At 44.7% G+C, this 27,376-nt stretch overlaps 1 protein-coding gene across 1 annotated transcript in view; it reads left to right on the top strand.

The window, feature by feature from the left end:
• The window catches only part of NRG2 (neuregulin 2), a 188,084-nt gene that overhangs the window by 1,000 nt on the left and 159,708 nt on the right, over window positions 1–27,376 (top strand).

Here is a 27,376-nt window from a genome sequence, read left to right as displayed (position 1 = left end):
AGAGGTGGTAGAGAATGGGGGTGGGGCGGAGAGGTGCTGCAGGTGCCCAGGCCTGGCAGCGGCGGGCTGCTGGGGGGTGGGGCCGCCCCTGGGCAGGGCGCCTGGCACGGGTGGGTGAGGGGGTTGGGGTTGGGGAGAAGGAGGCTCGGCCCCCCCCCCCCCCCCCCGCGGCCCCCGGGGGAAGGCGCTGGCCTGTGCCAGCAGCGATCTGCGGCTGATGTATGGCAAGTGGAGCTGGAAAGCTGCCATCATAGCCCAGTAGCGGCAGGAAAAACGGAGAAGTCCGGGCGGTGCTGGCCCGAGGCTCAGTGAGTCAGGAGTGACCCTCGGAGGCCTTGCCCGCTCTGCTCCCATGGGCCTGCCTTGCTCAGGCTGGAGAGGGTCTGCAGGAGCAGCCGGGCAGACTCCCAGCTTGTGAAGGCCTCCGCTTACAAGTTCTCCTAGGGAATGATGGCCCCCGCCCCCTCCTTCCTCTCCTGGGCTCCGGGTTCTGCTCATCCACACCGCTGGCGCAGACAGAGTTGGACTTTTTATGCTACTGTTTTCCGTCCTCCATGTGGCTCGGGTGTTTTCTTCATTGTGATTGCCCGTCTTTGCTAAGCAGTTAGCATGCTTTCTCTTAACGTCCAGGACCATCGAGCAGACACCTCTCTTGGCTGTTTCTGGGAGATTTCACTAGGTCTGTTGATGGTGATGACGGTGAAAGAGAGTAACTTACTTCTGCCGAATGCTGTAAGTTCAAGCTCTGACATCTTACTGGCAGGATGTGTTGACTGCGTCTCTGATCTTCATGGTTTTGGGCGCTGCACAGGAACGCAGGTGACTGGAAACAAAACACTGAAATCTGTAGGTCTCTGTAGGTGGGAGTGGAGGTCTCCCATGACAAAAGTCAAAGAAATATCAGTTTAAGAGCTTTTGTTTCTTATCCCTACACCCAATACTTCTCAGTAAGGTATTTCAAACCAAATCGGCCCCATGCTGGAGTATTTGGTGTTAGCTTATCTTGTGCTTATTCATATTGGGGTTTCATTTTGTCCCAAGTAATGCTGAATTTGGTGCTTGCTGTGTGACTCTGAGCTGTGTAATCACTGAATTGTGACAGATGTCCTGGATGGCCATCGAAGTTGGCTTGTTTACCAGTTTACCAATTGGTTCTAGATAGGCTTTGAGAAGCAAAGAATGTGTAACAGCTCATAGGAGGTTTTGCTGCCATTATCTTTCTAGATCAATGCCTTTGACTTTTGGAAGCTTTCCTCCTCTTCCCACCCCCCCCCCCCCCCGCCCCTGCCGCCGTCCTTCAGGAGACAAATTTTAATTTAGTGATGGTAGTATATCTAGGCATTATGTTGAACAGTGATCACTTTGATCAGAAGAATCTTGAAGTATCTTAATAAGGAGGGAAAAACTTTGGTGGTAACAGCAGTTTCTCTCTCTGACATTGTTCTGAGGAATATTGTTGACTGCTCTTTAATGTCTTAAATGTTTTTTTTTTTTAACGTCTTAAATGTTTTATGATGACAAGTTGAGACCAGTTAAGAATGTCTAATTTTTTATTGTTAAGTATTTTATCTGAGACCCCGTGGGGAGCTGTGAATCTGTATTGTGCAGTGGGAAATAGATAGTAAAAACATTTATTGAACCTTGTCCAAGGACAGCTTCTGTTTTGGTTTCGGTGAGTTGCTCCTGAATATGCAAAGGGCACATCACCACATAATCACTAGTCTGGTCCACTGATACCCTGTCTTCCTCCTCCTCCTTTACTCCTTCCCTCCTGACAATTATGCCTTGTTCGTTTTAGTGAGAGTTTAATAGTTTAATAGTTGAATGTGTGATCAGGAAGGATTTGGAGGTCAGAAATGTTGTCTGCTTTGAGCTTATGATCGCCTCATATGATTGAAATGGCATGGGTAGTATAGTGCCCAGAAGATACTGCAATCCGTGCTGAGGAGAAGGCTCTCCCACACTGCAAATTGTCAAGGAGCAGGAATGAGCATGGAAGTAAACACTTCAGAAATGCAAATATTTTTGCTTTGAGTTGATAACATATAGATCTGGGTCAGTTCAGGAGGGGGGCTTTATACAAGGGGATTAGAAATTAAAGGACATATTTGCGAGAGGAAACTTGTGGAACTGGTGATCATGTGGCAGAAGAGCATAGACTACATTTTCCTATTTTCGACTACGGGGTTAAAGAAAGCAGAAAGCGTGCACTGGTGATGGTATATTAAATAAGGAAACAAAATCATCCTAACTAACCACAACACCTTCCTTGTGTTCAGCAGGAAATAACTAACAAATTCATTTTCTGTTTTCTGTCTCTAAAGAAAGCCCTCTAGGCCACAGGGTCATTGGGAACATTTTCTCCTTGGAGCAGATCTGCCCATTGCAAAATAGGGAAACTGGCACTCAGAAACTGTCATCATGGCCGTTATATTGAGCAACTGTGGTTGAATTGTTACTTTGTTTAGCCAGTTCCAGCTCTGAATGTGTCTGGATTCAGAGAGGTATGGTTCCTGGGGAGATCATCTAGAAAGGTGTGTTTTGGTGGGCCAGGACTTTGGGATAATATACCATATAGAGTGATACTGAGCTTAAAAGTTAGCAAATGTCTCGGTAGCATCAGTGAGGGGTCATACTGGACCCTTTCTAGAAGGTCCTCATAATGGCTAATTTCACCGCAACTGTAGAATATCGATTTGAAGCATGTGAAATCTGGCTGCAATAACAGTATGTGTCAGAGGGGTATTTTTATAGATCTCATGTGTATCATTCATCCAAAATTACTACCTCTGGTGGTAAAGAGTTGAGTAAAATCTTTGCATTTCTAAGATTGCATACATGAGGTGTTTTCTATGCCTTCTGTGGAAAGGAGATGAAAAAGAGTTAGAAAGAAGTCTTAGAGATTAGCAACTCTGTACAAGGCATCCTGTTCTGCAAACGGGCCTGCATTTTTAACAGTGGTTGCATATATTTTGATATAATCACACCCTATCTTGTTGGTTTCCTATGTATATGCTTTTAAGCTGTTTCCTTGTTGAATAGACACAGCCGATGTGTTACCAAAAAAAAAAAAAAAAAAAAAAAGATCATTCTTCCTTTGGAACTTTCTGACTTGCAGTTTTCTTCCAACGTATAGTGTTCTTTGTTGTTAAAGATGGAAAAGGTGTATTCCTGGAGCACTTTACATTCTTCAAATTGTTTTTAATTAATTTGACATCCAGATTCACATATTAGGGGTAGGTGGTTCACAAAATTTGGTAAAGCAAAAGTGACTGCATATTTTTAAAATGCTGTTTATTTAAAGAATCTTTTCTTCCCCAGCCAGCTGGAAACCCAGCTGTGCTGCAGCTTGAAGATGGGAAAGTGAAACTAGACTAGAAACTGACCATCCATGGTGGTAAGGACAAGGCTTGCTTATAGATTTAGGGGTAGCATTACTATCATAAAGTCATTCGTTCTTTCAGTGGCTGCTTTCCATAGCAGTTTGTAATTCTTGGCGGTGGGAATCATATTTTATCTTTGAGGTCCTTCTCCTACCTCTCCTGGTCCCTGATGTTGGTACTGTGCTGGTTTATAGAGGGACTCTCCTAAGGGTCTTTTGAATGAACGAAGTCAAGTGAAGTTAAAAAAGCAAGCCTCCAGATTAATGCTAAAACAATCTTAACTCTGATCTGTGACACCAAGTCTCAAAAGCTGAATTTGATGATAGCCTTTACCTGTCGCTATGGGAACCTTTTTTCCAAAGGAGTAGTTATCAACTAGAGTACTTAACCACAATGTGCTTAATCACTGTGCTGATTAGTGTTAATGGGATTTGAGCAGTGTCAAGAATAAAGGTCTTGCTGGAGAGGACCCTCTTTTTTTTTCTTTTTGGAGAATAGATTACCACTCCCTCACCCTCATGTTTAAATGACAATAAAACAACTAAAATAAAACAACTAACAGTTTGAGTTAACAAATATCTTGGGAACTAGAGAGGGTGGCGGATTAACTAACTAGGTGACTCACTTCTTGGTTCCAATCCTCTTTACCGTCTTTTATTATCTAGGACATTTTCATTTTATTTCCTAATAGTGAGTGCATCAATAGCTTTTTTCCTTATAAAATTGTATTTAGCTTTTTGAGTATGTAAAATATTTATACGCCTTATTCCAGAAAGTACATACAAATATATGGTGAATGGGGTGCTTGGTGTCTGACGCTTAATCTCAGCTCAGGTCTTGATCTCAGGATTGTGAGTTCAAGGCCCATGTTGGGCTTTAAAAAAATATATATATATGTGGTGAAAAGTCTCCCTCTAAGCTACATGTTCCTAAGGCAATTGAAAAATGACAAATTCTTGAAATGTGTACTTCTCTAAAAGTAAAATGTTTGTCAAAGAAGCCATGTTTTTCTCTTAAAAGATGGAGAATGTTAATTTTGCCGGTGAGTCAGTATTATGGGAACTTCTTCCCAAGCTATAAATATATATATATATATATATATATATATATATATATATATATATATATTCACCACCCTACCTCGCAAATATAACCCTTGGGTCAGGAATGAAAATCCCAAATTGTTTTCCAGATACTTTGCCTTTAAGAAGTTTTCTGTGACCGTGAATTTTGTGATGAATCTTAATTGGGACGCTCAAAGGAGAGATGCAAAGATTTGCCACTGAGCTTTAGGGCCATAGCTCTGCCGGTAGAGCAATTCCTACTGTTTCACACTCTTGATAATCTCACAACAGAATCCTTGTGAGAAATCACATGATTCCATATGTGGAAAGAGAAAACTCTACAGTGCATGATTGCTTTGATTTTCATTTAGAAGCCAAGTTGAAGACTTCAGCTGTTGATGAAGAGTTTGATTTTGACTGTATTCCTGTACAATTGGTAAATTCTGGGACTAGCCACTTGAATACTATTTTGAAGTACGTTTAAGATAACCAATTTGAATGTAGTGTTGAGATTTCAGAGCATCGGGGAATTGCCACTCGAATACGTAAGCAAAAAACAAATATGGAAATCCAACAGTGGAAGTTTTTAACCCTCTCAATCCTTCTGGCTTAGTGGCATTTGGTAATTCCGCACATTGATTTGGAAAAGGAATGTTAATATCAATGAAGTTTCCCCTGTGCAGTCTTCAACAACTTGTTCTGGGGTCTTTCTTTTCAAGGTCTGAATGGTGGCAGTATAATTTGAACCAAAAGTAAAAACCTCCCCCCAGATTTTCAAAGGTATGTGAAATGGGGATTTTTGTCTTGTTTCTAGTGAATTAATCTTCCCCTCCTACTCACTTATTGGAATTAGCGCTTATAAATAAAGTCAGTTTATGAATTTCAAGAGATGATATAGGCAACACGTTAGAAAACTGGGGAAAGTAAGTGAATTAACCGGTGGAAGTGCTAAATTATGACAAGTCTGTGAAATTAGCCTCCTTTAAAAACAACAGTGCACACAGGTAAATCTTTGTGAAGTAGAGCTCCATGTTAGGCTATGGCAACTGTAGGAGCCCGGAGGGTGACTAAAAGGCATCAGGATGACTTGAAAGAGGACATGCTGTACTCAGGCAAAGAGCTTGGAGCTCTTGCCAATCTGGGGTCAAAAGACAGAGATTCATGTTGACTAAGAGCATTTGCTGTTAATCAGCTGTGATGTCTTTCGATAATTATAAATGAGGCTCAGTTAAGGAGCCTTCTTTCTCTGGCGAGTTGCCTCTAGCCAAGTGTGGTATATGAGCTCCATTGTACAGTAACATTCCCTTCCCACTCTGTACTTGCAGTGAGAGCCAAGTTACCTCTCCAGGGACCTTCTCTGGGACAGAGCCTGTTAGCTCCTCCCTGTGCCTCTGCTCAGGACCTGGCCATGCTGCTTGCCTCCTGGGGTGATCTGGAGGCAGTTAATAGCCCATTTACCCTTGCAGATGTGTCCAGAGTGGCAGAGGCACAGGTATCCTAGAAACTTCCGTATACTACAGCAACGCAGCCCCCCAAGATGTGACGTTCAGGTCGCTTTTTATCCTTTTTTCAGAAACAGAATCTTTAGTGCTTCTCTTTTGTCTTCATAGATTTCCTGCCTTGTGCTGATGACATCGGCTTCCCCCTCCTCTTTTCCCTCACTGATCTGTTTATTCAGACTGAGGATCTGTCTTTGTCCTCTAGGCTAGGATGTTTTACTTGGTCTTGATCTTGCTATTGGTCCGACTAACAGAAGACAAACTGAGCTCACATTCCTCAGAACTGAGTGAGAGGAAAGTCACCCCATGGCTAAATACCTGGTTCAGTCCCTGGGACAGTCAGGACATCATTAATTCTATTGTGACAGTGATGCATTTTGGTATTCCTGAGGTTGTATTACTAAGAGAGCTTGGTTTCAATTCCATCTTTCAAATGCTTGCTTCAACAAATACTTATAGGTGTGCTCTGTGTAAAGAACTAGGTATTTTCTGGGTAGTTATATCAGACACAGTTCCTGTCATCAAGGAGTTTACAGTCTGGAAGTACAAATATCAATCCAGAATATGATAAATGCCATAAGATACCAGCGTAGTGCTTTTGGGAGCAGGGGAAGCATCTGAGAGGAAAAGAAGATCATATTCAGTTAGAGGATTAAAGAAAGTTTCTTGGGGAAGTAGTTTGAGATGGGATTCTAACAGCCAGGGATAGTTGAGGTAGGGGTGGTTTAGAGATAGAGACCAATTGATTGACTACATGGATTTCATGCAGAGAGAGCCACCATTCTCTTCAGCAGAGGGGCATATTTGTAGTATGCAAAATAACCAGAATGAAAAGGAGAACGGGAGAAAGGGTCTGGAGAGGTAGATGAGGGTCACATTTTCACCTGTTTTGAATGCTAGGCTGAAGACTTTATTTGCAATCACGCAAGTAGTATTTGAACGTTAAGAGCAGTTCAGTAATGTTTTGTGGTCATCGGTGAATGGGTCTTGCACGTATTTTGCTAAATCTATCCCTAAGTATTTCAGGTTTTCTGGATGCTACTGTGAAGGGTATTTTTGTTTAATTTTGTTTTCCAGTTATTAATTGCTAGCATACAGGATGATAATTTTTAAAATCTTGACTTCGTATCCTGTGACCTTAATAAATTCACTTATTATTCCTAGTAACTTTTTTGGGTAGACTTCTTAAGGAGTTTTCTCTGTGTACATGACTATGTTGTCAGTGAAGAAAAGACAGTTTTACTTTTTACTTTCTAACCTGTTTGCCTTTATTTCTTTTTCTTTCCCTATTCCACCGGCTAGCACTGCCAAGGACAATGTTGAATACAAGTGGTGAGAACAAACATCTTTGTTCTAGTCGTGGTGGAAAGCATTCAGACCTTCACCATTAAGTATGATGTTAGCTGAAAGTTTTTCATAGATGCCCTTCCTTTAAAAAAATAAAAATTCTACCAAGTATGGTATAATGACTAAGAATTTGGGCTTTACAGCCAAACAGACCTGAGTTTGGAAACCGTCTTCTACATTTTCAAACTCAGTGATGTTGGGCAAATTACTTTCCTATAAAATGGGGATAGTGATAGCACTTAATAGGATAGCTGTATTAAATGAGATAATATGTGTAGAATGATTAGCACAGCACCCAATAATACATGTTAAAAAATATTAATTATTAACTAAATCTTATGAGATCAATGTGAGCAGGACAACTAATAAGTGAAAATTTTAAGTTCTAGAAGCGGACTGCAGGCAGGCAAGGGGGAGATTTTCACCAACCACTGTATTTTTAACCCAGATGTCCCTATTTATCTCAATACAGAGTCACTGGGTAGGGCTGGTTGAGGTGATGAGAAGAGAAGGGATTATGTGTGTGGTCTCTCTGTAGGGAAGTTCATGCTGGTTCTACGGAGGTCCTATCAGTCTTGATGTATCCATGGCTCTCTGTTGATCAATATTCTGAGAAGCCCACAGATAGATACTGCTTTTCTCTGTTTCACAAATAGGATGGCTATGACTAAGATCCATACTCCAAAATGTGCATTTCAAAATCTCAACATGCTTGTGGGGTCCACGTTCTGGAGTCCTGCCAGGCCTGCTCTTTGACTATCACTGGTTTTAGCTGTTATTAGGAGGAGCTGCTGAAAGTCCCAGGAAAATGGCTGACAGTGTCTTTTCTTTTTCCCCCGCCCCAAAAGAGCAGATCCCTGACTCATCCTGCTTTGATCTGGGGGCTTCCAGCATTGGGGATGCTTTCACACTACACTATTCATATTCTGTCTTTCCTTGTTTCTGCACTGAGTTGGTGTGGATCTAGGGGCTGCCCAGGTGTGGTCATGTAACAGGGGGCATTTTTGGAGTTTTGGGGGTTTAATTTTCCTTAATTGATTAATGTGCAGAACCTGATGAAAGTATGAATCGTAGATCCTTAAATGTTTGTAGGACAAAGATTCCTCACCTTGCCTTCTTCCTCTAAATATTTTTTGGCCATTATTAACCCTCAGATCCTGGGCTGACCACACATCCCCAACCTCAAGTGTTCCTTATTATTTTCTTAGAGTTTTAGTATTTATGACCTGTACCATGCATATGACACGTATCATTTAATGCCATGCATTGTTAATTACCTTTTGATGGGTCAGTATCTTATCTACTTCACCTGATTGTAAAATCTTTGGGGGAAGTAAGTTAACATACAACAAATATTTGATTAATGGCTATTGCCAAGAAAGAAGGGAGTGAGTGGATCCTTTTTGCTTTCTCTACTGGCCACTTTTCCCCTAGACAAATTTTAAGGTTCTTCAAATGACAACTCAGACTAGACCAATCATAGAAAGTATTTTCAGACATTTTGATAAAGGGCAGAATTTGGCTTCTCAGTTATATTTCTGTTCACTTTTCTTCCCCTTTGTAATCTATAGCATCTTCATTTTCTTGCAGGTAATTCTCGTTTCTTGAGTTTTAGAATTATGACTAGGTGGTTTTCCTCACACGTGTTAATATTTTGGCTTGTGTTTCCTTTCTGTCTTTTGGTTAGTTGGCATTCTGCAAAAAAATTCTCCAGTTTCACTTGCCATATGACTTTTTAGGATGTTCCCCACTTGGGTTTCTCACTGGAATGTCCAGTTGCACTCAGTTACTTTGACATGTTCATGCTTCAGGCTGAATATTTTAAGAAGTAAGAGGCATGACCAGGTGTCATCTGTAGTAAGCAGAGACCACAAATTACAAGTTGTTGTACCTCGCTGCCTAGTAGGCAGCTTGAGGGCTTCTGAAGGCTAGGACTGGTTCTTAGATCACAGTTGTTTGCTAAAAGGTCGGGGAGGGGAAACTCAGTGTTTCTTCATGTCTCTCTTTGGCATGTTCATCCCTTTTTTTTTTTTTTTCAGTTTATTTATTTAGCTTGAGACAGAGGGAGAGTGCGCGTGAGCGCAAGCATGAGCAGGGAAGGGGCAGAGAGAGGGAGACAGAGGATCCCAAGCAGGCTCTGTCTGCACTGTCAGCACAGAGCCCAATGTGGGGCTCAAACTCACCAACCATGAGATCATGAACTGAGCCAAAGTCAGACACTCAACCGACTGAGCCACCCAGGAGCCCTGCTGGCATGTTCATCCTTTACCATTCCCTTGAAATGAGGCATTTTTTTCCACATCTGCTTGGCTGATGTTTTGGGCAGGGGGTTGGGGGTGGGTCTCAAGAGGGTTTTTCTCTTCTAGCTCAGAGTGCCTAAGGATCACTAGTCATCACTTTGCACAGGGCTATGGCACGCGGCTTCCTCAAGTCAATCGCTCCCACTGGTACCTGTGGCCATAAGTATAATCTCAGCAGAGTACCTCACCACAGTTGCATAGGCCAGTGATGAATATCACAAGCACTGCCTGATTGATTACTCTCTTTTGGAATAAGTTTGGTTTCAGAGAGGAGAGTTTATTTACCAGTCAGGATGGAACAGATAGATGAAGGAGCTCTGTCATGTCTCACTTCCTATCACGGAATGAGAAAAAGAATAGCAAGGCTGTATCCAGTGCAACTTTCCCAGTATTGTCATTGGTTGATTGGATTTCAGAGGGAAAATAATAAAAAGAAGAATTTTTGAAAAGGAAGAAACAAGTCTCAGCCCACAACATGATCCAATTGTCACGGAGTGAAACTAAAGCCCACAAGGGAAGAGCTTCTTTCAAAGGACACTGGGGCTTCCAAAGACAGCTTCCTCTTAGTTGGTTTCCTTTTCCTAGTCCCTTCATGTGGGTTCATTTCTGAGAACCTGTTGGTGCTCCTTGCTTCTGAGAGCCCTTGGTGCTCCTTGCTTGGGTCTGCTGTCACACCTGCTTTTGTCATCATTGTAAGTGCCACTCCTCAGCCCCCATTCCCAAGAACCAGAGAAGTTGCCAGAAATTCCTAGTGCAAACTTTCCAATGCTTTCTTGGACGTTAGGACTGATGGACCCAATGAGAAGATAATGAACAAGGCCTGGGATAGGGACCGGTGAGGGAGGAATCATATATGACAAATCTGGCGGAGTTTCAGGTCCAGTTCTTTTGGACAAAACATGGGGTTTTTCCAAGAAAGCCTCTCCCATACTTGCAAGTGTCATTTTCAAAAGGGAATGCTTTTTCCAAAAAGGCTAGTGACACGCATGGGGCCTCCTAGTAACGCGTATGTTAAAGTGTGTTGGCCAAGTACTGACAGTCATCCTTGAAGATGGCACTCCCAGGGCTCGGCCTAAATGATTCAGGCCAATACTGAGAAGAACCTAGGAGGTGGAGCCAGGTAGTCATGCTGTGGCCCAAGTAAAACATTACCACCTCTGAGAGAAACTTCTTGCCAATGGGAAAGAATCTAACTTGTAGGTTGAAGGAGGCACATGGAGGGCCCCCAGACTGGGAGGGGCTTCCTGTCTTTGTTTCTCATTATGCAAATTATCTGAGTAGGTTTCTGCTGTGCGTGTTATGCTCCCATCTAACTGAGAGGGCAAATGGGAGCTGGAGCTGAGACTAGTTCCCCTGGGAATATTGTTTTCACCTCTGCCAGTTCCCACTCCCCCCCCCCCCCCCCCCGCCCCACTTCTACTTTGCCCACAGTGAACATGGGCTCCTAGATTCTTCTGTGTGGTCTCACAGCCTCAGGGCCTCTGGTGAATGAGCCTTAGGCCCAGAGCTTATTGTACAGAAGTAAAGGTTAAAGCCATTGGTTTTAGATTCAGTCTGTGAAGGAATCAATCACATCAAGTGCATAGAAGGTCCTAGTTGGTTTGATGGTCTTCACTGGGCCAAGCTCACAAACCATATCTTTTTTTATTTTTTTAATTTTTTTTTTCAACGTTTATTTATTTTTGGGACAGAGAGAGACAGAGCATGAAGGGGGGAGGGGCAGAGAGAGGGAGTCACAGAATCGGAAGCAGGCTCCAGGCTCTGAGCCATCAGCCCAGAGCCCGACGCGGGGCTCAAACTCCCGGACCGCGAGATCGTGACCTGGCTGAAGTCGGACGCTTAACCGACTGCGCCACCCAGGCGCCCCAAACCATATCTTTTTAAAGTGAGTACACAAGTTGACTTTTCTCATCTCTGAAGTTAAGTAACCACCTAGTCAGTCCAGAGGAAGGGTGAATGTTGTCATTGTAAGAGCAAAGTAGAAAAGGGCGATAGTGCTGCTTCTGTTCCCGTCTCAGAGGGTGAATGTCACTCTCTCTTCTACAGTTCAGAGATCACTTGCTTTGGAAGAGTTTGTTACTGACAACTGTGAATTTGGGGAAGGGGTCACGGCTGGATTGCTATTGACCCATTCACCTTTAAAGACTAAAGCTGCTTTGTGGACCCTGCCATGGGTTCCTCCAGTGATGTTGTACACATAGTGTTTGGTTCCTTCCCCTCTTACATCCCTCTCATATTTTTCCATCACTGGGTCTTCTTCTGACTGTCTTATAAGGATACAGCTCCTAAGGGGCTGTCCCTGGTTCTCTTCGCAATGTATGTAGTCTGTTCTAAAGTTTCAACTATATTAGGGTGCCTGGGTGGCTCAGTCCGTTAAGCGTCTGACTTCAGCTCCGGTCGTGATCTCACGGTTCATGAGTCTGAGCCCTGCATAGGGCTCTCTGCTGTCAGCACAGAGCCCACTTCAGATCCTCTGTCTCCCTCTCTCTCTGCCCCTACCCAGCTTGCTCTCATGCTCTCTCTCTCAAAAATAAATAAACAAAGAAAAGAAAAGAAAAGAAAAGAAAAGAAAAGAAAAGAAAAAAGAAAACAAAGTTTCAACTATATATCACATAGGGGTTAAGACTGCATGCTCCGGAGCCGACTTTGAAGGGTGAATCTTGGCTCTGTGACTTACTAGCTGTATCACTTTGGGCAAATTCATTAACCTCTTTTTGCCCCCGGTTCCCCAACTATAACATGGGGCTAATAATAACACCTACCACGTGACATTGGGGTCAGGTTTCAGTGAGTTACTCCACATAAAGTGCTTAGAAAATTGCCTGCTTGGAGGAAACCTTCGATGCAGGCTAGGCGCAATTACTGTTGTTGACACGTCTGTTGTTAGTGGAAAGAAAACGGTTTGGGATTCAGACTGATATTTATTAAAATCCCGGCTCTGTTCCTTACTAGCTATGTGAGCTTGGGGAAAGTCGCTTAATTTTTCTGAGTCCCAGTTTCCACCTGCCTGTGGCGCATTGTTTCAGGTATCTATTACTGCATAACAAATCACCCCAAAATGAAGTGGCTTCCAACAGCGACAGTTCTTTGTCATTATTTCTCAAAGTCCTGGGGACTGACTGGGCTCAGCTAGGAGGTTAGCATCTTTCATGTAATTTTTGGTCACATGGTGGCTGAACAGTCAGACAGTAGCTGAGACTGGGTCACTTCAAAGTTTCCTTTTGACATGTCTAGAAGCCATTGCTGGCCGTTCTCATCTGGGAGCTTAGCTGGGGTTATGGGCCAGGGACCTTACCTGGGAGCATCCCAAGAGAGGGCCAGGCAAAAGCTGAGTTGTCTTTTATGATCTAGCCTCAGAAGTCACTTCTGCCACATTCTGTTTGTTAGAAGAGAGTTAGTTACTAAGCCCTGACCAGGTTCAAGGGGAGCAGAATTAGACTATTTCTTGGTGGAAGGATTGTCAAAGAATCTGTGGATATGTTTTGAAACCATTACAGTCTGCTTTCTGGTCACAAACCATTTATATGAAAAATACACTCATCCTCACCCCAAATCCTACTCCTTCAAAACGGCTCATCTATTATAATACCAGACTCAGGCTTAGACTCAGGCTCAGGGTCCAGGATCTCATCCTCTTAATCAAGTGTATGTGCAGATGATGCTTCTCTAAAGCAGTTCCTTAGGTACAACAACTTGAGTATGGTTCCTCCTGACTTGAAGAAGTGAACTATAGGAACAAGTTATCTGACTCCCCTCAACCCCTGCCCCCCCCCCCCCACCATACAATGCTGGGATTGATGTAGGGTAACTGCCATAGTTGCCCCTTTTTAGAAATTGGTAATACTTAAACATTTTGAAGTGACTTTATTTTTATTTTAAGTTTTGAGATAATTCAAAATGTGCAAGAAAGTTGCAAAAAGTACAGAGACTTTCCTTTTCCCAGCTTCCCCAAATTATACAACCATGCAAAATTATCCACACCAGGAAATGAATAATAGTATTGATGTAATACTATTTTTTAAAGCTTATTTATTTATTTTGAGAGAGAGAGAGAGAGAAAGTGAGCAAGCAGAGGGTCAGAGAGAGGGAGAGAACGAATCCCAAGCAGGCACCATGCTGTCAAAGTGGAGCCCAGGGGCACCTGGGTGGCTCAGTCGGTTGAGTGTCCGACTTCGGCTCAGGTCATGATCTCACCGTCCGTGAGTTCGAGCCCCGCGTCAGGCTCTGTGCTGACAGCTCTGAGCCTGGAGCCTGTTTCAGATCCTGTGTCTCCCTCTCTCTCTGACCCTCCCCCATTCATGCTCTGTCTCTCTCTGTCTCAAAAATAAAACATTTAAAAAAAAAAAAAAAGTGGAGCCCAACGCAGGGCTCGACCCCACAAAATGTGAGATCATGACCTAAGCTGAAACCAACAGTCAGACGCTTAACCAACTGAGCCCCCCAGGCCCCCCAGATGCAATACTATTAACTAATCTATAGACCTTATTCAAATTTTGCCAATTGTCTTACTAATGGCCTTTTCTTAGTCCAGGATCCAATCTAGAATCTCACATCACATTTAGCTGTCATGTCTCCTTGGCCTTCTATCTAAGGTAGATGTTCCCATTTGAAAGGGGGGCAACCGAAGCCACTAGTCCATTAGCAGTTCTGAAATCCAGCCTGGCATGGGAGTAGGCTCAGTCCTACTGTCTGCGAATGATTCTCTACTATTCTTGGTTCTACCCTATAGGCTCCTGGTTTTGCCCTCTAAATTATCCTTCCTTTTCCATAAAATATGGCCCGTGTTTGCAGCTAAGGACTTTACTCAGCATTCTTTCAAGTGATGGTCAGTCAGGTGCAGCCACAAGAGAAGACACAGGAGAGGCACAAAAAGACAAAGGTTACTATACTCACAGGTCCTAGAGAAGGGCTCACCACATGCCACATAGGGTCACAGAAAAAAATGCCTGCGTTGGGGCAGGTGACAGAAGACAGAAAAGTGCAAAAAGTATTAGGCCAGAGACTTTATTGGGATTTCCTTGGGAATAGAGACCCAGGACAGGGTGAATTATTTAGGATTGGCTGGTTTGAATAGTTTTGGTGGACTCTAAGCTATAAGGGTGGTACCTGCTTGCCTGGTACCTGGTCCTGGGATGATTAAGGGGAAGGTAGAAGAGTATGGCTCTGAAGTGGTTAGTTTGCATGTCAAAGGCATAGTCTTGACACAGTCTTTTGCTATTTCTAAGTAGTGGCTAGCCCTGACTGGTGCAGTCTCTCCAGACAGAAAGGGTTTTTTAAGATGTCAAAACATCATACTATATAGAAAATAAAAACTATATATAGCACACTCAGTCTACTTCCTACCTGTAGATGTTTGGGGGGTCTAAAGCCTTTTTATTTTGTAGCGCTTGGCCCCTTTTAGGCAGTGTTCTTGCTAGTACACTTCTTTTTAAAAATGTGTGGTCTGCCTATGAATCTTATCAGGGTTCACTATGTTAGACAAAAGCCACACCCTCAAATCTTACCAAGATGAGTTCGTCTCTACCTTGAGCTCCCTGTGGGCTGCTGTGGGACAACACCCTTGAGATTAGTGGAATCCCTATTCTTGATTGGAAAGGACCTGGGAGGCATGACCTTAAGATCATTAAGGGCCTTTTGTCTGTTGCAAAGATTCTTTGAGACATTGCTTTTGATTTTGCTGAGGTCCTAACAGAGGATACTATTCAAAATGCCTCAAACTGAGTTCATTATCCCCTTACCATATCCTATGTTGTAAAAGACACTCCCGTCTGAGATAACAACATCGATCTAGTCTTCCAAGCCATTAGGAACCTCAACATTGTCTTTGGTTCCTTTCTTACCTTCATCCCTGTGTCCAGTACATTGTCAAGTTCATGACAGTTTTTACTACTGCAAAGTTTCTTCAAAACAAGTCTTTTCATTCATGATGCTCTAGTTGGGTACTTGTATCTCCCTTAGACTGTACAGTAGCTGCTAAAGGGAATTCCCCATTTTCAGAGTCTTTCTTCTATCATCTTTCCTGGAATTAGCTTTCTAAAGCAAAGTAATTGTGTCTGCCCAACCCAGAAATCTTCATCAGCCTCTTATCATTTATAGGATAAAGTGAAAACGCCTTCACATGACATGCAGGGCCTTCCGCAATTTGACCCAACTGGCCTTTAAGACTGCAGCCCACTCTTCCACACTTACTCTTTGCTGGAGCCAGGCTGTGCCGTTTTGAAAATTTAGGACACATTTTACATTTTTCTTCCTTAATGCTTTTGTGCATTTTGTTTCCCTGGCTTGGTATGCTTTTCCTTTCTTTCTCAGTCACTTGCTAGCCTCCTCATCCTTCAAAGTTCAGCTCATAGCCCACTTCTCCTCAAAGCTTTTTCTGATCCCCTCAGTCTGAATGAATCATGGCATCCTCTATGTTCCTGTAGCAGTTGTTAGCTCTTCTGTAATCGTAACGGTCTATTCTTTCATTTAGCATGGTCGGATAGGGAAGCAGGTGTTTGTGTATGATCCCTAGCCTATGAGCTTCTGCTTCTGCTGCTGCTGCTTCTTCTTTTTAATGTTTATTTATTTTGAGAGAGAGAGAGAGAGAGAGAGTGAGCACGAGCAGGGGAGGGGCAGAGAGAGAATCCAAAGCAGGCTCTAGGCTCGGAACCTTCAGCGCAGAGCCTGATGCGGGGCTCAAACCCATGGACCACGAGATCATGACCCGAGCCAAAGTCGGCTGCCTAACCGACTGAGCCACCCAGGCGGCCCTAGACTATGTGCTTCTTGACTGTAAGATGGAGCTGCAGCAAAGGATGTATTTTACTTATTTTTTTGTGTGCCTTGGTTACGTTAGGTCGCTAACAACTGCCTGATGACTTGAAGAGAGAATGGATTCTACTGTACGATTAGAACTGGCAATTAGAATAAACGTCTGGTTCATGGAAGGAGATTGGCCTAGGTACGCAATATGTTGGCAGAGATGTACGAAAGTAGCAGATTGAGGCAGCTGCTTTAGATGAAAATTGGGGGTTGGTTTAGTTACCCAGGGCTATATTGGACTCTACTGTTACTGCTGCTGCTGTTTATACCAATGAAAACCAAATCTCTGATGTGTGCACTACAGTCTGTGTTTTATTAGCCTCAATGGGAAACACCTTGATTATTCGGGGTGCTTATTACTAAGCACCTCAGATTATTCAGGGCTAGGAGAATTTGGCTGTTCTGTATGCCATTGTATCCCTATCACTTTCATGGAACTCGGCATGTTACAGGATCTCCATAAATATCACTTGAGGGGAAAATAAGTGAAGAAATGATTTCTTCTCCTGTGTGACTCCAGAGTACCTACGTGTGCCATTCCCAAAGATCATAGCCAAGAGAGCCAGTTCAAAATCGGCCAAAGTTAAGAGAAGGCCTATTTATCACAAAGGATACATCCAAGTTCCTCTTGATACTCAGAGCTTTCTTCTTTGAGTATCAGAGCAGCTATTATGGGGGTTATCGGGGGCATTAGCACATTAGGATGTGGATAGAGTGATTGGTGGTAAGTGAGTGGCAGAACTGCCATAAAAATCAGGCTGTCAGAAGCAACAGAAGCTTCTTTTAGGTGGCCAGGAGGAGAGTCTGGGCTGTGTCCTCAGTCAAAGAAGAGGAGACTATTCAGGCATTGTCAGGTTTTCGGTTGTCGTTTTGCTTTTAAATGATGAGAGCCCTTCCTGGAAATCGGCCTTCCCAGGTCCAGTCTCAGCCCACTGCTTTCTCTGTGACCTTGTGCAGCCTGTCCTTACACCCTGGGCTTTGTTTTGAGCTGACAAATGCTGGTTTCTTCTTCAGCTGTGAGAATTGGGGAGGAGAGAGTGTTTCAAGCCAACTAGGTAAGTGGCATGGCATCAAACGAGATCCTGCATGGGTTTATAGCTTTTCTTTGAAAATTTTAGCAAAATCCCAGACTGAGGGACAATCTGGATGTCTGGAGCGCTGAATTTCTTTCTTGAAGCTGTGCTTCCCTGTATTCCTTTCTGAGTATCAAATCCGAGCAGACTCCCTGAGTCTGTGATTGTGATAATTGGATGGGAGGGATTGGGGCAATTTAGGAAGATGATGGGGGCCTGACCTTTTTCTGCCTTTGAAATCCACAAAGGAAGGAAAATGGGTAAAATGATAAATAGTTGATCAAAAATGGGGTGTGCCCCTCCTAAATTAGGACAGCTGGCTCCATGATAAAAATGTTTTACTGTTAATGGCCCTCAGGACCAGATGCTGTGAAAACAGAAGTTAAACTCTGACTTTGGACAGCTGTCTCCATGCGGGGAAGGCAGTGTAACCTCTTCTCTGCCCTTGTCCAGCTGTGGATTCCGCTAAGGAGGTCTCAAGAGTCTTGAGGTGGGGGGGACTTGTTGGGCCCATGTCTTTAGATTCCACGGGAGGGGTAGATTCAGTTGACAGGTGCATCAGGCATGTGGGTTTTGCATCTGCTTGACCTTTGGCTTGTCCTTGGGGACTCTGCCTGCTTGTTTTCGGCAGGGCTAGCTCAAGGTGACCTCCCTCCATTCCATAGGGCTGGCCTACTTGGTCTGTCCATACAAACCAATTTTGCTACACAACTGGGTGAACCATATGGCAGCCTGGATTACAGGGATTGTTGGCATTTGTCAACAGAGAGAGTGGGCTTTTTGGCTATGGCAAATCCCCCAGGTAGGGTTGCCACACCATCTGTGATCACAGCATATAAGATCAGCTAGATGGGTAGGAGGCCCCATTCTCATTCACTCCCTGCCTCCCAAAGAAAGGGAGAGGCAAGTTTGTCACCAAATGTTGGCTAATAGATATATAGTTTAGCTCCTTTATTGTTGTTTTCTTTGAAGGATGCTAGCGAGGTCTAGTAGTCATGTGTCTTGCCCTTGAGAGGTTTCCAGGCTAGTTGAGGATGTCCTATTCACATGAATCCATAGCAGGCGACATAAAACAAAGATATATAATAATTGCAAAAAGGGAAAATAGACTAAAGAATTCAGAGATGAGGAAGATCAGTGGGGGCTGAAATTTTCTGAACAGAGTTAGGACTGGAGGTCAGTCTTGAATGAATAGGTTTTTGGGATTTAGGAGGATAAGGGAAAGGCTTCTAGGCCAAAAGAACAATGTGAGCAGAAGTAGGGACAAGCAAGATGTCTTTACAGAACCATGAGGAGATTAGTGTGTTTGGAGTAGAGATAGTGGGGAGATAAGATTAGGAAAGCAGGGCAGGACCAGATTAAAGACGGTCTCCAGAGACAGGGGAAGGAGCATGGACTTAGTTCTGGAGGTGATATGGCCCCATTGTAGGTACTGGTGCAGAGATATGATATGAAGAGAGGAATGTTTGCAAATATGTTACATACACAATTCAGAGTGGACTGGAGTTGGCGAGAGATACATGTTCCAGAGATCAAGGAAGGAGCTATAAAGTCCTTAAAGCCATGAAAACTGGGGGAGAGGCAGGTAAACTATGCTGTTTCTTTCCAGAATCTGTAAGACTTCATCATGAGCTGGGCGGCAGCTGGGAAAGGGGTCATGAAGCGGAGAAAGGGGTCAAAGTTTAAACTTGGAAAACTGGGAAAAATAATAGTGCCATTACAGAAATGGAGAAGTTGTGAGGAAAAGTAAATTTATTTTTTTTATTTTTTTTTTTAGAGGAAAAGTAAATTTAAAAAAATTTTTTTAATGTTTATTTTATTTTTGAGAGAGAGACAGACACACAGTGTGAGCAGGGAAGGGGCAGAGAGAGAGGGAGACACAGAATCTGAAGCAGGCTCCAGGCTCTGAACTGTCAGCACAGAGCCCGATGCGGGGCTCGAACTCACAAACTGCAAGATCATGATCTGAGCTGAAGTCGGATGCTCAACTGACTGAGCCACCCAGGTGCCCCCGAGAAAAGTAATTTTTAAGGAGGAAAATGACGAGTTTGGCAATGATTTTATTTACTTAACAAACACTTATGTGACACTTCTATGAATTTGGCACTGTACTAACCACTATATAAGCATTAACTCAGCTCTTATAACCATATACAAGAAATACTTTATTATTATCCCCTTGATCACAAAGGAGAAAACTCATAGGTGCAAGGTTAAATAATTTGCCCAATATCGAAGCTGTCAGTAAATGGCAGAGCCAGCATTCTGAACCCAGGCCATTACTCTAGGCTTCCCCTTGTGAATGGGAGACCCAAGCAGAAACTACAATGGACAATAGGACCTCAAAATATTTGTTAGCTGCCGCCTTTGTGCAGAACTCGTTACAGGAAATGTAAAAATGGGCATGACATGGATATACCATTAAGGAGCTGGTGCAGTTCTAGTGAGGGAATGGCAGGTCGTCCAATCGCTGTTAAAGGGCACTCAGTGTTGTACTACGAGAAGCACATAAAGTGGGGAGCAAATGCCTATCTGGTTAGAGACATCAGAAAAGACTTGAAGAAGAAGGAGATGGGATTGTAGATAGACCTTGAAAGAGGAGTCACCTTGGACTTTGATAGTTCGTAGTAGGGGAAGGTCATTCCAGGTAGAGAGAAGAACTTGAATAACATCATGGAGGAAAGAAAGTTCCAAACATATTTTGGGACCAGCACAGGGCACAGGACCTAGCTCACTAAATGTTTGCCCCCGGATGGGAAGTGGTTTAGTGAGACTGCAACATAAGAGGTGGACAGCAGTGAAAGAGGGCTGGCTCCCTGGAGAGAGGATCCCATTGGAGATGTAGAATTACAAGTCCACAGCGTACAAATGAGGAGGGGGTAGCTGATGCCATGAGGGCAGAGGACTCCTGCAGGGAAGCTGAGAGCTGAGGATGGAGATTTTTTGTTTTATGATGCAGATATGTAAGCTATTCTTCCTTTGGGATGAGCCCTAATATTTCCTAAAATAAGGCCTGTGGGCTTGCGGGTGAGGGTCGTTCCTCCCCTAGATTGGAAGACCATTTCTGACTCTCTCCCTTTGTTCTTCAGGGGTCTCCCAGCCATCTGGAATAAGTGAATGTCTCGTCTTCATTGTTCCCTAAGTACATGTAGACCAGGATCCTAGGACCCTTCTGCCTGGACTGAACAAGGAATTAAGAGATGAGGCCATGTGCATGTTATGGATGCAGAGGTGATATTTCAGGGAATCGTGGGTTTCCTGTGTGGTATGAAACTTATGTGATTGTTCTGTTACATGCCATAGGCAAGTGACTTCCAGAGGATAGGCAGAGCATGGTGTCTTCCAGTATTGCATAGCCCCGTAGGCCTTTAAGGATCATTCCAAGGAAAACAGTGTTGAGGAGGGACAGAACTTAAAAATATAGAGGTCAGGCATTACTTAAGGACTTCTTCAGGGGACATGCTGGATTGATCCTAACCTCACACTTATCTCATAAAACAGACAGCACTGTCCTAGGAGAGAGATGTCACTTTAAACTCCAATTTGCCACTTACTAGCTCTGTGACCTTGGGACAACTGACCTTTGTGAGCCTGTTTCCTTAACTGGAAAATAAGGCTAACGATACTTTTCTTTCCTGACACGGATATAAATAATATCTGTGAAAGCGCTTTGAGATTGCAAAGTGCTGTACCAGAATGTTCTGTGATTGTTACAACTACAAACCAGTTTACTCGGTCTTAAAGATTACTGTCCTGGGGCACCTGGGTGGCTCAGTTGGTTAAGCGTCCAAATCTTGGTTTCTGCTCAGATCGTGATCTCATGGCTCATGAGTTTGAGCCCTGCTTCTGGCTCTGCACTGACAGTGTGGAGTCTGCTTGGGATTCTCTCTCTTTTCCTCTCTCTTCTGTCCCTCCCCTGCTCACGTGCTCTGTCTCTGTGTCTCAAAAAAAAAAAAAAAAAAAAAAAAAGATGACTGTCCTGAGTGTGCTTTTTGCATAACCTCTTCATAGTCCCTCTGCCAAGGACTTAAAGGGCAAGGCCACAGAGTGGGAGTTTGAGGCATGGCATGGAGTTTTTCCTCCGGCAGACATATCCTATTTCACTGGCTCTATGAAACACTTCCCCTGCCCTGTACATGAACATCTCGGAAATGTGCCTGTGCCTTACAGTTGATGGCACAGTAGATGTGATGAAATCAGCTAACTCTTTTCTTGGAAACAGGCGGGCCACATCTACAAACTCTTTCCTTTTTTTCTATATGAAAAGCTATTTTATCTCAACCTTTGCTAGAGAAGATCTTGCTGAAATGCATGGGGGCATTTCGCTGCCTCAGCACTTGTGGAGCTCAGTCTGCCCTTGAGCATCGCGTCGTGCATCGTGGTTCTCCTTTCTTGCTGCACAGACCTCTGGAAGCAGAAGTTTGGCTTGAACATATATTCCTGGTTTGGGGATGTATCCTGCTTCTTGATTTAAAAAAAAAATCTCGAATGACAATTTTGCCATCATTTCCTGCTTCCTCAAAAAGTGGAAGACGAGTGCGTTTGGGTTAATGGATAGTTTATATTGCCCTAGGTTTGACTGTACTGGGCTCTGGGCTGGTAGAAGGTGAGGAACTGGGCTCCTATCTCTGTCCCGTAAACTCCTAATATAAACCTTCCAAGTACCCAGACAGCCACTGCACCCTCAGGGGAGCTTCTCTTCAGCCTGGATTCTGTTCTTGTTTTCTTTTACCTTTTGAAAGCTCTTCAGGTTCAAATGCAAATCCAGAGCCTCTTTCTTAGTACCAGTTCTTGTTGTTTCAGTCTTTTATTGATGACCTAGGTATGGACGGCTATCCACCTTTCCAAACGAATGGCAGGGACACTCGTGAGCCACTGCCCATCTGGTCCTCTGCTGTGGGCTCAGGGAATACGGACTAAGAACTTGTACTTACAAATGTAAATGCAAATGCTCAGGTGAAGATGTGTCAGAGAGAGAGGCACTAACATTGGCCAAGCACGTACTTTTATAGACATTACTTTTTATAGACATTACTTCATTTGATTCTCACAACAACCTAGGAAGGTGGCCTTCTCTTCCAGATGTTACATCTAGGAACCTGAGGCTCAGAACAATTAGGTGAGTTCCAAGCTGGCCACACTAGTTAGAAGCAATGGAGCTAATTCAAAGTCCTGCTTTCTAGGCAGAGCTGGTCGGAAAACAAAGAGAGCTGATAAGGGGATTATGTGCTCTTACTGATTACCTAGATATTCCCTCCTGGCTAAGGAGATTCAAGAGATGACTGGACTGGGTTCTTTGAAGAGTTCTGTGGGTCGCCCCCCACTCAATTCTGGGAATGGGCTGATGACCACAGCTCCTGGTTGGAGCTGTCCTGCGTTGCTCAGCCTCTGATTGGCCCTCTGGCCTCTGCTTCCAGAACCTCCCGATTCAGGTCAGACGCTGCTTGGTGCCCTAGAAATAACGGGGTTTCTAGCCCAGCGTGCCTCCCTGGAGCCCCTGGGCCTGCTAGGCCAGCGCATGCAGCACCTCTCCCCAAAGCTGTGTTTATTTCTCTTATGTCATTTGCTTATTATAGGCAGTCTGCTAAGTGTCAGTTATCACTTCCCCGTAATTCCCTGCCTTTTCTTCTTGCCTTCCCCAGTGCTTTGGGGACTGTGGGCGACAGGGACCCAGGAGGCAGCATTCTAAATAGGTTTCTTGTACAGTTCTTCATTAGGAATTAAGCTTTTCTGTTGATTTTCCCTCGGGGATGAGCTTTTGTTAGAAGCACTGGCGCTGTGAGTGAGTATCCTCTCTGTGGTCCAGGGAAGGAAGGGGCGCCTCAGAGGATTGAAAAGAGAGCAAGCTGCGGGGACAGGGCCTGGATGGGGAGTGGGTTGGCTTGGATCTGCAGGGGGTCAAGTGCTGACCTTGATTTAGCAGCGTCTGTGTTTCGGTCTTCTGCTTCCTGTGACCTTGGCAAGCACTTATCATTTTAAATCTTTGTGTCCTTGTGCTGTTTGTGCACTTTGAACTGAGAGATGCTTACTGAATCCCGGTCCCAGAGTCATAGCCACAGTTATAAGACAGCGAGGTAGGGAAACTGCCCCCTATCCCAGGCTTGGGGAAACCGTAGGTTAGGCGCCTGGGCAGCGACGTGGGAGGCATCTCAGCCTGGACTGTAGTGTGTAAAACAAGAGCTGAGTCTGTTAGGCAGCGAGGCAGCCTCCGCCCCCTTTCAAAGCTACTGTGGGAAGGAGTGGGGCTGTTTTTCCTTCCGAGCACGCCATGCCATCTGACCCCTCTGTCTGTCTGTATGTGCGTGCTTTATGACTTCTATTCCATTGTTGTTTTCGGTCCTTTCCCCCATTGGACCTGGTTATACATGGGCCATCTCCCCGAGATCCTGTGGCAACTCCTGCAGACAGCTCGGCTGGAAGCAGCTCCCATTTGGCCCTGTTCTGACTCAAACCCAGGGCAGAGGAGGGAGTGTGTTTGGTAGTAGGTGTCGAAATGGGACCCACAGAGGTTGTTTGCTTCCTGGGGTCTAGGTTGCGCAACAGCAATGCACGGGCCTATAGATTTGGCGGTTTTCTCCGGAAAGCATCAGCAGGGCTGATTTCATAGCTGTGCATTTGGAGGGACGAATATAAACTGACTGGCATACTTAAATCATCCTCACCTCCTCCCTCCTGACCTGCTGAGGAGCTGCCCTCGCTGTCTGAGGCCAGCTCTGCCCTCCCACTTTCCCAGGACCCAGACACTGTCAACTCTTCCTTCTCTCCACTGTCCTTTCTCTGTCTTCATCTCCGCTGAATCTTTTCTATCCACTTTTCAACATTCTTCCGTCTCTCCCATCTGCAGTTCCTGCCCGGATTTCTGTTCTCTTTCCAGCTGGACTTCTTGGAGGAACAGTTTCTACGCTTGGTCTCTGTTTCCCGACCTCTTCTGTCCCCCTATTTGGCATCCTCCCCAATCCCCACTCCATCAGAGATGCTCCAAGTGAACTCCAAGTCCTTGAACCTGACGTCCACAGCCATTCCCCATCTTGTCTCATCTCTCAGCACTTTGATCCGATGAACTGACCCCGGCTTCTTGAAACGGGCCGTCGGCTCGGCTGCCATCATGTCACCCTTAGTCTTCCTCGTGCAGTTCTGGCCATTCCCTCACATTCTCTGGTTTTTAGCTCTTTCCTTTCTACCCAGTTTTTACTTCTTTTCTTTTCTTTCTTTTTTTTTTTTTAATGTTTATTTATTTATTTAGAGAGAGGGAGAGTGCAAGCAGGGTAGGCATAGAGAGAGGGAGAGAGAATCCCAAGCAGGTTCCTCGCTGCTCACACAGAGCCTAATGCGGTTCGAACTCACAAACCCATGAGATCATAACCTGAGCTGAAACCAATAGTCGACGCTTAACCTACTGAGCCACCCAGGTGCCCCTCTATCCAGGTTTTAAATGGGGGAGTGCCTTAAGTCTCCACTCGAGATTTTCTTTGTTTCTCCTACTCTCTCTGGATGCAGTTTTCATGGCTTCAGTGACTGTGTCTATGAGGACCCTCAAATTCATGCGTTTAGTTGGAGAACTTTGAGCTCCAGATTATATTCAACTTCCTACTCATCTTCCCTACTTGACGTCTCACAGCTATCTCAAACTCAGTATGTCCCAGACTGAACTAATAATATCGCCCCCTTCCCAAACCTGGTCCTCTAACAATGTCCCCTAATTTAACCACTTGGGTTGCACTTTGTTAATTTCTTCTTTCCTACCTGCAACCCGCCCCCCCCAACCCCCGTCTTGTTACTTTTCCCTCCTAAATCTCTCTTGAATCTTTCTCTTCACTGACATCACCCATGTCAAATACTGACCAGCTTTCACCGGTTTTCCTAGAGTTACTTCATTACAGGCCTTTTTATGATCTACCTGTGCCCCTTGGAGTCCTCATTCTTCACAATAGTGGGCTTTGAAAAACACACACCAAGGGGCGCCTGAGTGGCTCAGTCAGTTAAACCCCCAACTCTTAACTTCAGCTCAGGTCATGATCTCACGGTTGTTGAGTTCAAGCCCCACGTTGGGTTCACACTGTCAGTGCAGAGCCTGCTTGGGGTTCTCTCTCACTCTCTTTCTCTCCCTCTCTCTCTGTCCCTCCCCCTCTCATGCTAGCGCTCTCTTAAAAGAAATACACTTAGGGGCGCCTGGGTGGCGCAGTCGGTTAAACGTCCGACTTCAGCCAGGTCACGATCTCGCGGTCCGTGAGTTTGAGCCCCGCGTCAGGCTCTGGGCTGATGGCTCGGAGCCTGGAGCCTGTTTCCGATTCTGTGTCTCCCTCTCTCTCTGCCCCTCCCCCGTTCATGCTCTGTCTCTCTCTGTCCCAAAAATAAATAAAAAACGTTGAAAAAAAAATTAAAAAAAAAAAAAAAGAAATACACTTAAAAAATTTTTTTAAAACACACGTCTAGTCAGATTTGAGTCTGCCACCCCTAAGCTGCTCCAATCCCTTTCTTTAACCTTGATGTATATTACAACCGCATCCCTCTCGTGGCCTCCAGGCCCTGCGGGGTTGGGCCTGTGAGGGCTTCATCAATGGCATCCCCTCCCCCTGCTCTTCACCCTGCTCTGGGGTCACACCGGCTTTGACAAGACCCGACTCCTGTGTCAGGCCATTTGTATGTGTTCTTTCCTGTCTCTGAAGTGCCTTTCCTTCTGTCCTTCTGCGCTCTGCTCAGGTGTTTCTTCCTTCAGGAAGGCTCTCTGAAACCCCAGACTAGGTGACCGGTATGCTACCTCTGCTCACGCAGTGCCACTATCATCTAGCACTTACTCATGGTAATAACCAAAACATCGTTTGACAGCCGATACCTGTCTCCCTGCTGCACCATAACCTCGTGAGAGCAGAGACTGTGTCACATTCGGACAGTCCTAGCACAGGGCCTTGCACGTAGGTGGCAGGCACCTGGAGTGTTATTTTTATGAATGCATGACGGGCGAGCTAGGGGGGACAGAGTTAAGATGAATTTGCAGGGAGGTGTATGCAGACAATGTCCTCCCAAACTGTCAAGTTAGAGAAGCCCATGATAGTTCAGTTTTATAGGAATCATGTCTTTAGCTTATCTGGTTCAAAATTTAGTTTTAAATGTGAGAAGATAAAGGCCTAGAGAGTGAAGTCACTTGCTCAAGGTCAGAGAATGAGGTAGTAAGAGTTCAAACTCCTCCCGCTTGACTTCCAGGTTGGCACTGGCTCTCTTCTGCACCCCCCCCCCTTCCTGCTTCTCATACAGGTGACAGCCTATACGTCCTCCTGTCCTCCCGTTGCAAGCAGGGCTCTGGAGCCAGGAAGGTGAATTGCTTCCTCCCTGCTGTGAGTAAGGGTGGCCGATGGGAGCAGCCTATCCCACGACTGTGGCTTTAGGAGCCATTTCACTCCCCTCCCCCTGGAGGGTTAGCAATGAGTGATGGGCTGCAAGGGCATCTGAGCCAATGCCAGTCTTACCTATTGAGATGTGGAGCCTGGAAGGAGAAACACAAGGGATGCGTTTGTTGAAGTAACTTGATTTTCCAGTTTCTGGGTTATCAGAATTTGGGGACCGGAAGCCTGAGTTGGAGGTGAAGCTTACGGGAGCCTGGTTGGCACCTGTTACTGGTGGGCTCGCTGTGCACCTGCCTGGGAACTCGGCCTGTGTGGTCAGATGGTGAAGCCTTGGCTAAAGCCTGCAGGGAAGCGCTTCTTCAGCTAGGTGTCATTGAGAATTCCGTCCTGCAAGATCTAGAAATGGAAAGCTCCAGGCTGGGAGTGGCTGTGGGAGGAAACAGGATACTTGGAATCTGAACCTTAGAATGCTGGCACCTCACACTTCCAGTCTCCCCTCACTCATTTTCATGGGTTTTTTTTTTTCTTTTATTTAACCGACATTTATTGAATCTCCATTACTGTCTAT

This window comes from Herpailurus yagouaroundi, unplaced genomic scaffold (assembly GCF_014898765.1).
Source record: "Herpailurus yagouaroundi ecotype Mexico unplaced genomic scaffold, PumYag 192, whole genome shotgun sequence".
Classification (NCBI taxonomy): domain Eukaryota; kingdom Metazoa; phylum Chordata; class Mammalia; order Carnivora; family Felidae; genus Herpailurus; species Herpailurus yagouaroundi.
The sequence above is the reverse complement of the archived record's forward strand: the minus strand, read 5'-3'. Positions and strand labels throughout refer to the sequence as shown.